Source organism: Corvus cornix, chromosome 12 (genome assembly GCF_000738735.6).
Source record: "Corvus cornix cornix isolate S_Up_H32 chromosome 12, ASM73873v5, whole genome shotgun sequence".
Classification (NCBI taxonomy): domain Eukaryota; kingdom Metazoa; phylum Chordata; class Aves; order Passeriformes; family Corvidae; genus Corvus; species Corvus cornix.
This window is the reverse complement of record NC_046342.1, coordinates 18121971-18133989: the sequence shown is the minus strand read 5'-3', so window position 1 is coordinate 18133989 and position 12019 is coordinate 18121971. Positions and strand designations below refer to the sequence as shown.

General features: G+C 44.6%; 1 protein-coding gene across 10 annotated transcripts in view; it reads right to left on the bottom strand.

The window, feature by feature from the left end:
- CHL1 (cell adhesion molecule L1 like) overlaps positions 1-12019 on the bottom strand; it is a 131734-nt gene that overhangs the window by 104770 nt on the left and 14945 nt on the right. The window contains exon 1 of one of the 10 annotated variants that reach the window (XM_039558729.1): positions 884-902. The exons of the other annotated variants lie outside the window; for them this stretch is intronic. The gene's annotated coding sequence lies outside the window, so the exon portion shown is untranslated. Of the gene's footprint in view, positions 1-883; positions 903-12019 lie in introns of those variants that run through there. 10 annotated transcript variants of the gene reach the window in all.

Genomic DNA, 12019 nt, shown 5'->3' with positions numbered 1-12019 from the left:
CTTGCAATACTAATCCCAGCTGTCTGGGCCCATCACATGATGTTGGCTGACAATTCCTGTGATTTACTGCACCAATGAAAGAAGGCAGCCGTGAATACGTTTTTGTAAATCAAGTCCATTGGGCCAGACTTGGGTCCTCAGTTACTCAGGCATAAGAAATGTCATAGCTCTTCGCCAGTACATAATTCAGGTGGTGAACTTGATAATATGGATGTAGGGCATTAAAAGCTGTTAGGATGGGTTACCAGGAGAAAATCACCTGGGCTCCAATACCCATGCAAAGGCTCATTGCTGCACACACGCTCTCTCTCTGAGCCTTGTCATTACCCAGGGACAGCAGAGCCATTTTTTCCATAAAGAAAATGTCAAGGTCTGTGCAGAATCACCCAGGTCTCATGTTCAGCCCTGCCCCACCATCAGCGAGTGTTCAGCAGTTAAACCCTGTGCCACGACACACACGAGTTGAGTTTAAATTTACAGCACATACCAGGTGTTCTTATTGTCCCTTAAGGGAACCTGGCACTGGGGCAGAATCACCTCTGTCAATATTCCGCTGCTGGGTCAATAAATCCTGATAGTCCATAAAAGTCAGTGAGCAAAACCGACACCTCGTAGGAGCCCGCGAGCACCTTGGGGTAAAATTCGGCACACTGAGTACCTGCCTATTAGTTAAAATGATTCTGCATTTAATGTCCCTGAGGTACAGGCAGCACTTGCACTGCTTTTAACAACCTCCTAATGCTCAGAGCTGCGTTACAGCCCCGCTCTGAGCTCCTCACCACGCAGGATGTGCAAATTGAACGGCACGTGGGCTGCCAAAACGATTTCTCCAAGTGGCAAGGCAGCTTTCTGAGTGTTTGCACACCAGCTGAGAAATATTCACCATTTTCCAAGAGGTCCATGGGTTCCCATCACACTATTGGGGTTTCAGGGATGAAGACAGCCAGAAACCTTTGCTCTGTGTTTTTTAAGATATAAATTAGTTTTCAGCTACTCACAAGGTTGCTCTCAGACACTCTGGAGCAACTCTCATCATAAAGAAACAGAATCCCCAAATGATTTGCATTGGAAGGGACCTTAAAGCCCATCCAGTCTCACCCCCTATCACACCCCCTCACACCTCCCACTGTCCCAGGCTGCTCCAAGCCCCAATGTCCAGCCTGGCCTTGGGCACTGCCAGGGATCCAGGGGCAGCCCCAGCTGCTCTGGGCACCCTGTGCCAGGGCCTTCCCACCCTCACAGGGAACAATTCCTTCCCAATATCCCATCTAAACCTTCTCATGGTTTGAAGGCAGATAGTCTTCAACTCAAATGACCCAGTGCAGGTTTTTGAAGTTAAATTTATTTACCCCACCTGACAAACTATTTCCTAATGTTTCTTGGTTAAAAATTGTATGCAAATTGAACTGAGGATGTTTTTTTCCTCTCTAAATCCAGAAGTCAATCCCATGCAAGCTGTCATGAGCATGAACTCTGGCAGATCAGAAGGACCTAACCCATGGCACTGAGTGCACATAACAGACAAAGAGGTTTGAAAATATTTTTTAAATGATCAGTTTTCTGCTGCCCTTTTCATAACAGATTTAGAGCACAGTTTTAATGAAGGACAATTTTTTTCCTGTTATAAAGATAGTTCACGTTTAAACTATAATTTTCACTTTTTTTTCTTCCTGGAAATGCCCTTTAAATGCACTTGAAAATTGTCCAACATTAAAATTGGAAGCTTAACCTTATAATATGTGATTCTATGCTGAGATTGCTAATGATCATACAAACCAATAAGTAACTTATTTGGCATCTGAAATGATAAGCAAACCACGAAACAAGCAAACTAAAAGATTTCTTCACCCAGCTGGCAAATTATTTACAGGCTAAAAAATCCTCTACAGACAGACTTATAAAAGTGAATGACTTTCAAGCAGAAGGAAAAAATGAAGTCAATCGTCTGAAGTTGCTCATTATGCCTCATTTGTTCAATTCTTATCTTGATTCGGTCATCAACTCTCTACTTGCTTGTTAAGATGGTCAAGCCATGAAAACAAAGTGATATTTGTTCACATAACAACGGTGAACCCTTATATAGCATTTTTCATCATCAAATCTCCGAGCCTTCTGCGAAGAAGGAAAGCTTTGTTATTTATCCCCAATTCAGATAAGGAAATTACAGCAGGGGGATAATTGCAGAGCCAGAAATAAAACTTCCGAGTCCCAACTAATGGCCTGAGTAGCAGCACAGGGCATTTTATTAACACAGGAGACAGCTGAGGTCAAGATGGGCAATTTGAGCATCGCAACTTCTGAAGCACGAGGAGGAAAGTGCACCTGAAAGAAGTCATCAATTCAATGAGTGCTTTACACTGGCACTCCAGACCTGAACTGTGCTGTTAACTCCTTCTGCCCATGCACAAAGACTTCACACCAACAGTCCCTCAGCAAGAAAGGTCATCAGGAAGATGCTTCATTTATTATGGTATTCCAAGTATTTGGAGTCCAATAGGATTTCATTTTTTTTCCCATCAGAAAAAATACATGTTTCTGCTGGAAAAGGACTTCCATGCTATTAGAAGGTGTTTTAAACAATGCCAAGACAACAGAATTTTCCTCTGAAGAGATTAATGAGTTTCAGAATGATTTCTCAGGAATTTCATGCTGTGAAATAGGTTTGTTGGGAGCTAATGTTTGGGGGCGAGAATGAGAGAGGCCAGCAAGGAGGATGTTGCTGGGGAGGTTTGCTGCCCACCACCCAGTTAAGAACTGGAAGTGGATAAAGCTTGATTCAACTTTCACAAAGGCCCTGGGCATCCTGGGGGACTTTAGGCACCCTGGTATCTGCAAATATTGCAACTGGTGGTGCACCAGCGACTGAGATTTCCTGACAATAGTGAAATTCAAGGAGCGGTTTGGCTTGCTCAGGGAGATGGGAGGTGTAAGGCCATGGCTGACTGCCCTGGGGGGCAGAAGGGCACAGGAAAACTCCGTGATCTTCATGGAAAACTTCCTCCAAGTACAAGAACAACCCACCCTGATGAGTGGGAAGTGGAGCAGACGTGGCAGAAGGCTGACTTGGCTGGACATGGAATCCCCGACTGAATTCCAGCACAGAAGGAAAGTGAACAGAAGGTGGAAGCGGGGACTGTCCAGGAGAACTATGGAAGCCTGGTTTAAACTGCAGGGAAAAAATTAGGGAAGGCAAATCAAATCCCAGGTGGAGCTGAAGGCGGCAAGGGATGCTGTGGATGGTTAGAAAGGTTCACCCACAGGTACAGCTGCAGGAAACAACCAGGAAAATGTGGGTCACTCCTGAATATGTCACCAAAAACCACTGACAGAGGGTACAAGGGAGGGATGAGGCACTCAGTGAAGGTTTTGCCTCAGTCTTCACTGCCAAGGCCTCCTCTCAGGCTGCCCATCTCCACAGTCCTGGATGTCTTTGTGCGGGGCAGGGAAGTCTGAACTACAGTAGAGGAAGACTTTGTTAGGAATCACTCAATCAAACACCCTAAGAGAGGTCTGGGAGTGTGCAGGAGAAACACTGACATCATCCTGAGGCTGCTTTTTGTGTCTTTCAACTGTTGTGGCAACTGATGGATCCTTCTGGTGACTGGAAAAGGCAACTTCCATGTCTATCCTCCAGACAGGCAGGAAGGAACAACACACACCCACATTCAAATTCTTGTTGACTCTCACCTCAATCCCAAAGGTTATGGAGCAAATCTTCCTCGCAACAATCCATTTAATCACTTAATATTGTGATTAACAACTTGGACAATGAGAGCAGCAAGTTTCCAGATGATACCAGAAATGGAGAGTGAGGCTGCAGTTCAGGGGCAGCTCAGCTGGCAGGAGAAGGCAGCTGACACAAACCTTCCAGCATTCCAACAAAGCAGACAGGGAGCTCTGCAAATCGAAACCCACAGTGCAGAAAGCAGCTCCAGGAAACACAACCTGGGAGCTGAACAGGAGCTGGCAGCGATGGTGACAAGTGCCACCCTCATGCCGGATTCCATCTGCAGGAGCAGAGCCAGCAGGTCAGGGAAAGCAATTCTTACTCCTTATTCAGCCCTTGTGAGGCTGCATCTGGAACAGAGTGTCCACTTTTGGGTTCCCTGTTACAAAACACTGACAAACAGGCAAAAATTCAGCAGAACGGATCAGGACGATGGGGGGGTTACAGCACATAACTCAGGAGAAGAGCTGGAACAAGTCTGTTTGTCCAGCATGAGGAGAGAAGCCTAATTCCTGTTCTCAACCCAACAAAGCCCTGAGCAACCTGATTTAAGTTCCAAGTCAAGCCTACATTCAGCAGAAGGATCTCCAAAGGTCCCTTCCAACTTATATTCCTCCACAATGTTAATGGTTTCTCCTTCACTGGTGCTTCTCAGAGTGCATTCACGGTAAAGTAGCATTTTAAATAACGATTCTGACTTTGTGCGACACTCTCAAACGCAATACAAAATTCCATACATATTTGAGAAGGATCCAACTGCAGGTGAGGAATAGCATCGCCTAAAAGCCAGTCAGCCAGAGCCAATTAAAGCCTGATCAACCTCCCCTGGCACCAGAAGGCCTAATTGAACTTCTCCCCTCTGTGCAAGATGGAGATTTTTGCCTTCTCCACAGAAGCCCAAAACGAGGGCTTCACTGCTCAGAGCCTCTGCAAAGCAGGATCATTATCAAAACATAACAATCAAAACAGGAGATGTCTGCATTGATTAAAATAATGTTATTCCACCCTCTCAGAAAAGAGAAAAAACCACTTCCCCTGCAAAGAGCTGACCTCAGATGTTTAGTCCCAGACACCCATTTTTACCCTCCTGGCAAAGGGAGAAGTGAGCAGGAGCAAGTGACACACAGGCAGATTCAGAATTAAACTTCAAAAGCAACTGGTTCATTAGCGTAACACGAGGGAAACCACGACGTGTTTGAATGATTGTTTGCTACAGTCTAATAAAACCTGAGCCTGGTTTTAAAGAGAAGAAAAAATAAAGCTAAAAATGCATGTTGACTGAAATATATAAACTTACAGTGGAAATCAATTGGTATTTATAGCTGCTGAATAATGCACTCATTACTATTCATTCTCATTACTGTGCATTTTGCAACTGTCACAAAAAATACAGTGACTGACTGACAGCTTTTAAAATATTTTTATGCCTCAAGAACCAAAATAGCTGAAAGAGAGCTGGAATTTCGAATTCAAAAAGACTGGACAAACTGCCAGCAGTGCAGCAATCTAACCTTCTCTTAATTGCTGGTTATAAGTTCAAATCTCCCCACTATTCTTTGTTAATTTGAGTAGTCATTTTGCTTTTCTTCTTTTTTTTGGGGAGGGGGGAATCATGTTTCACTTTTGTGTGGCTTTGTTGAGTGAAAAATCTCTGTATATCAGGAAGAGTACGAGCAACATTTTCCCCTAATTAGTCCATAAAAATGCTAATTTCTCTAATGAATCAGATTGAAATATCACAGGAGTAGGTAATAGCACAAATGCAGAGTTTGCTTATGGGCTAGGCTTTTGTTAATCACTACCACAGCACTGGGCAGCTCACAAAGCCAGCACTTTAATGAGGTTAGAGAGGCAAAACATGCTCATCTTAATTTTTTTGTGCAAAAAAGAGACAGTTACTTGCCTGTGCAGTCACAGCACCCTTGAATTCATGTCTATAGGTGAAGAAAACCAGATCCCCAGCATTTACATCCTAGCTTTTCCATCCCCACACACTCAGCTCCTCTGCCTGTTTACTCAGGCTGAGGATGGGGCCATAAATCTTTATTCTGCCCAATTTCATTGTTAACACAATCCATTTCTGAGACAGATAAAATAATACTTCCCTCTTTTTCATGGACCAGTAGCTAATAATGTCACCAGTTTGAATGATACAAGGCTGAGATCATTGTCTGTCTGCCCCACAGCATCTTTCTCTCTAATTTTTTTTCCTGCCCTTACACTTTGGCTCCTGCCTTCTGTGCTGGCACATACTGAGGCACTTGTATCCAAGCTGCAGATCTAGGAAGGAGTGGTCTCTCCCCAAGTAAAAAATCTAGGAGAATCAATGAGCTCTTAGAGGAAATCTCCTAGGGTTTGACCTTCAGGGTGGCCTTTTACTCTTTAAGCCCCATGTAAAACAGCGATTCTGCCAGTCAATCCTTAGTAAAAGATTTAAAGAAAGGCACTGTTGCCGATTGGCGACACCAGAAATCCAAGCAGGAATTAAGCAGCTTGAAAAAGCCTTTAAATTCAACTCACCATTCTCCCCCAGCTCTCCATATATTCTTTATGGCCCTGTATTCCCTCAGCCCTTTGATCATTTTATATTGAAGTAGTCTCTTGTTTAATACGCAGCTAAGATGACTGCAGGATAACATCAAAACAGGAGGGAACAGAAAGAACATGAAAGAATATGAAGTCAATGGCTTTGCCAATCACAATACACAAACAGGGCTGGTTAAAAGGCCCGGCATTACAGAGCTGCCTTTATGCTCTCACAAAGCTTCACGCAGCGTTAAGACCAACGACAAACTGAGACTAATGATTAAAACCACACTGGGCTGCCTTTCTTCTGCTTTAATTGTTGCTTGCTTTGCTCAACAGATCTGCAAAGCACCTATCTCTGTCCCACAAGTTCACTGCACCAGCTGGTCTCACCATCTTTCTGTCAGGAGTCAGAGTTTCCAAGCCAGGGTTTCCAATAAAACATGGTCCATCATCCTTGTGCCATCCCAGAATGGTTTGGGTATGAAGGGACCTCAACGTTCATCTCATTCCAAGCCCCAGCCATGGGCAGGGATACTTTCCACTAGACCAGGTTGCTCTAAACCCCATCCAAACTGGTCTTGAACACCTTACAAAGGAGCTCCAAGCATCCAGCAAGTTCCAAAGGTATTTTTGACAAGAAGCAAAAAAGGAGAAGAGTTTTCATTGAAATCTCCCTTGTGCTCCTCTAAGAACATCAACCCAAGTCCACAAAACAAAACAGAAACATATCCTAGTTACACGATACTTTGTCTTCTTGATCCCCAACAACTTCCTGGTGCAGTGTTCACACACAAATCCACAGCATGTTTTGGACACCAGACAGACGGAAAAGCCGATGTCTTCTGTCTAGAACTCCTCTCACATTTGGTTTACATGCCATATTTCTTGGCTGCCTACACTCATGTTAATCTGCTAGAATCACTTTACCCACTTGGAAGGCGGCGTTTCACTTGTAGTCAGTTCTATTATTCATCAGACAGCCACGACGGCAGCTCCGTGAGCGCCTGCTAATTATCCTTCCCCGCATGGCACAGACAGTCGCGCTCTCGGCAGCAATTCATCCTTCCTCCCTCGGAGCCACGCGGTGGGAGCTGAGGCCCATTGAAGTCGGTGACAAAGGCCCCGGTGATCTCAACTGTGTCGGGAATTCATCTTTAAATGGGAAGGGACCTGCCTAAGTGTTATTTAGTGTATGATGTCAACAGCCCGAGATAGCAACTGACAGGAGGAGAACGTGCACATCACCAGTGGGGCCAGGACAGGACACAGCCCTCGGGGGCTCTGCTCGCTGTCACATCCCTGTCACAGGGCCAGACAGGATTGTGCCACATTCCCATTTCAAGCTGCCTCCTAACAGGGAACAGCTTCAGGTCTGCTCAAGCCCAGTGTGCAGTTCCTGGGAACTTTGGGGGTGATGGAGAAATCCCATTTGCCTTTTTGATTTTTCAGATCCAGTGTCTAAGAGGGAGATGTAATCCCTGTTGCAAAAGGAGTTTGGAACAGCCGTGGCAATATAAATTCCCAGTGTGCACTGCTCCTGAACTTCTTTAATAGAAGCAAGAGCTAAAAGGACAATAAACGAGATGGCAAAGCAAACTTCCCCTGACTTCTTTTTTATTCACCCTCCTAGACATGCTGGCAAAGGAGAGACCATAAAGAACATGAACATTGTCCAAAATGCTCACTTCTTACACAAAAAGTTGTAGTTTTCACTGGAAAATGTCTTGTGGATGTAAATGAGAAACGGAAGATAAAATCCGAGCGTTGATTAACACATTTTCTGAGTCACAGCAGGCTTTGAGGATAATTTTGCAGCTTTGTTTGGGTTTTTTTCCCTTCCAAATAAGCTATCGTGACTTGTCCTCTCCCTCACCTCTTCCTACTGCCTTAATCCCCCTCACTTACATAAACCAAAGTGCCTCACTTTCGCATCTTCTCACTCCCATTCCCTTTGCCTGAACTCCCAACTGGAAAGAAAGCTGGAGAGAGACTACTTGTGAGAGCATGGAGTGACAGGACAAGGGGGAATGGCCTCAGATTGAAGGAGGGCAGGTTTAGATTGGATATTAGGAAAAATTCTTTACTCAGAGGGTGCTGAGGCCCTGGCACAGGGTGCCCAGAGAAGCTGTGGCTGCCCCATTCCTGGAAGTCTAAGGCCAGGTTGGACGGGGCTTGGAGCAACCTGGGATAGTGGAAGGTGTTCCCTGCATGGCAGGGGTGGCACTGGATGAGCTTTAAGGTCCCTCCCAAAACTTGTCTGGGATTTAGGCTATAACTTCTCCAGGTTACAGCCCTGAGGATGAAGCCACCAATTCCTGCAGCCAACACTGATGCCAGTAAACAGCTCCAGTCCCACAGAGGTTTTTGTATTTGGTGATGAGCTTTGTAGAGCAAAGCTGTTCCTCAGGGCACAGCTCTCAGCAGGCTGCAGGAGCACAGCCAGGGCTGGGGCTGAGGAAGCAGCACAAGTCCATCAAGTTTTCCCCACGTGAGCAGAGAAGGGAAGGGATCTGTCTCCCGAGGGCAGCAGAATGAGGAGCCAAGCTGCGAGCAGTTTGCAGCAGGTGCTTAGGAGCAGCAGGTTTTTAGCAGCCACCCTGCCCAAAGCAAGCTGAGAGATATTGTGAGTAAGTCCATCTTCCTCATGTGGCTAAAACCCACAGGTAATAGCCTGGAACTCAATGATCTTAAAGGTCTTTTTCAACCTAAACAATTCTCTGGTTCTAATGGAGAAATTCTCTGTGTGCAAGCTACATTTCAAAAACTTTGCCTTAAAACAGATCCTCCAAATCTATTAAAAAACCTGTTCAAGCCAAATTCGCAGCCCAGCCCACGAGATTTTATTCAAACATATTTTTCTGTGCTTCTGTACCAACTGATTTCCACTTGCTGGTTCTTTGTTCTGGGCAAGGCTCATTTTCCCTGTGCTATTCCAGTACCACCAAAGCAGCCAGGTGACCTCTGAGGACAAGGGAAATCCATGCTCCTCACTCAGGATTGGTCTCTGGAGCATCTAAACCACTGAAGCCTTATACAATCTGAATTTGCTTTTCTGACACCTCCTTATATGTGGTTTTTTTTTTGTTTGTTTTTTTTTGTTTTAATGCAGAAAATTATTGCTTAAATTACCAGCAATTCCTATGTATTCGAAGGACAAAAAGAAGAATGATAAAAATAAATAATGATTCCTATGTGATCATGACAAACTGGTGTAAAGAAAGATGGGTTGTAAAAGCTACCTCAAAATACAAAGCAGAATCCACAAGAGCAACACCCCAGATTAAAAACAGACAGCTAAATAAATAAATAAATAAATAAAAATCAATGTGCACTGTACTGGTTGTTCACAAAATTAGACAATTAATTCTGTGTAAACCAACCTATCAGGAATCCACACTGTGGGGATTCTGAGAGCTGATACTGCAGAACACTGGATTAGAGAAGAATGCTCTAATGAGATCCCCGGAGAGTCTCCATGGACTTGGACCGTCCTCTCCAAAAGACCATTTTTACCCCATTTAACTGCCAGTGTGTTGCATCTCTGATACACACGTGAACAAAAAGAAAGCACAAAAGAAGAAAACCCCCAAATAAAGAGCACTGTTAACACAATTACCAGGACCAAGGAGAATGGAGCTCTTCAGGCTCAAAAAAGACATTATGTCATTTTGAACATATAGGACCCATCAGAAAGAACATCTGTATATTAAACCCCACTGCACTTAAAGCCACTTACAGCCAGAATAGCAGCAGCATAAAGAAAGCTTTTACACACAGGGGGATGTGAAAAAAACATAATAATAATAAAAACATAAAATCACATTGTGCTCGCCAGAACAATCTGCAACCTGGCTTTTATTAAAATTTTATCTTTCTTTACCTAAAGACCTAGCATAGAGCTTGCCAAGTGCAATAAATGCCCCAGTTTAACATGTGATTTTTCAAATAAACCGGAGAAAACCAAACCCAAAATGGTTGTATTTCAAAATGATCACTTGCTGTAAAATAACAGCTGGAAAACAGGAAGGCAGAATATTTTGATGAGGAGCTTAGTAGTAGGGTTGGAAGCTGTTCTTCTATTTGCAGATTCCCTGTAAAAACATGTATAACCACATTTATGCCTTCAATCTGAGCAATCAATACTCTCAGCTTTCAAAAAGCTTTTCCAGGGAAGCCTGTGGATTTTTCTTACTCGTCTGCTATACAGAAGCGTTTCTGAAAGTGAGGCCTGAGATCAGAGAGGAAAACCCCTGAAAATTTGAAATGAAGTGCAAATAAATAAACAAGCCAACAGAGAAACCCTTGGAAACATTTAAGCCAGCCTTAAATTAAGGTGAATTAGTGCATTTCCTCTCCAGCTCTACTATTAGACTTCATGCAAGGACTAAGTCTCTGCTTCAGTAGCAGCAGGTGCTGGACAGCACTAACTGTGAGACCAATGTTTATTTCCAACAGTGCTGTGTTTGAGGAAATCAGCAGGTTCAAGAGTTAATGGGTTAAGGAGCTAATAGGAACACCCAGAGCTTAAGCATTAGGCAGTTAATGAATGCAAACCATGTCAGTAAATGCTGAATTCTTACTGTGCTGCTGCTGTTTTACCTGGGCCAGCTGATGGGACATCCTCTGTCCCCACCCCCCCTGGACCATGGGACACCCCAAAAGCCAAGCTGGGAAAAGCCAACAGGAGATTGCCCATGGACAGCCTCCATCAGAGCCTGCTCTCCACAGGGAACCACTCTCCAGCATGTTTTAATCACCCCTAATTGATTTTACAACACCAAGAAACTGAGAAAGAGTTCAAATACAGTCTTTGAGTCCTAATATTTACATGGGCAAACATTTGTTTATCTGTCAGCTGGGTAATCTCAGGGCCTCTGTAGAGCCTGGGACAGCCTCTTAAGTAGCTTTCCCCAGTTTTGATTAGCTGACTGCAGAGCCAGCCCTATAAATATTCCTAACATTTGCACCCAATGGACCAAGTATTTTGCTGAGCAGACTAATTGGTTCACAACCCCTGCTAAGTATCAGCCCTATCATCCCCGACTGCCATAGGCTACGATCATCATTAGCCAAGTGACAATCTCCTGGAGAATTTGGGCTCTTTAATCTCCCTTCTCCCCGAGGACACCACACTTATTATGGGTTAAAGCTCTCCGAGTTGGCTCTCACTCCTTTGCCAGGCTGGATCCCCAGCACCGAAGGAAACACCTCCTGCAACCTGGGGGCACAAAGGAAACTCATGGCCACGTCTCACAAAAGGCGCCCCAGATCTTGGCGCAAAGGGACAGATCCTTCCTGCACACATATTTCTGCAATTCCACGGTTTCCAAGAGATGTATGAATTCACAGATCCCTGACGAAAACAGTCCTTGATCAGCATCAAACCCCACTAACCCCAAAACATCCCCGTTGGGAAAGTTCCAGGGGCTGCAGAACCACCCCCTGTGCTGAGCACACCTGCCCTGAGACCCAGCAGTGGTGGGGACAGGAGCACTGGAGAGGGAGGAGCAGAGAAGCAGATGAAACACAGGTCAAATGCTGGAACAAAAGGTGAAAAAGAGAATAAAGGTGGGAAAAGGAAAGGCAAACTGTGAGATGATGTCAGGTCCTCAGTCAGGCAGAACCCACACAAAGAGGAGCAGACAATGCAAACCCCACCTTGTTAGGGCTGGGACAGAAATCTGGAGGTTTCTCCGTGCTTTGTTTCATCAGGAAGAAAGTTCTGCTCTTAAACTTGAGACATCCTTTCACATGTTTTAGATC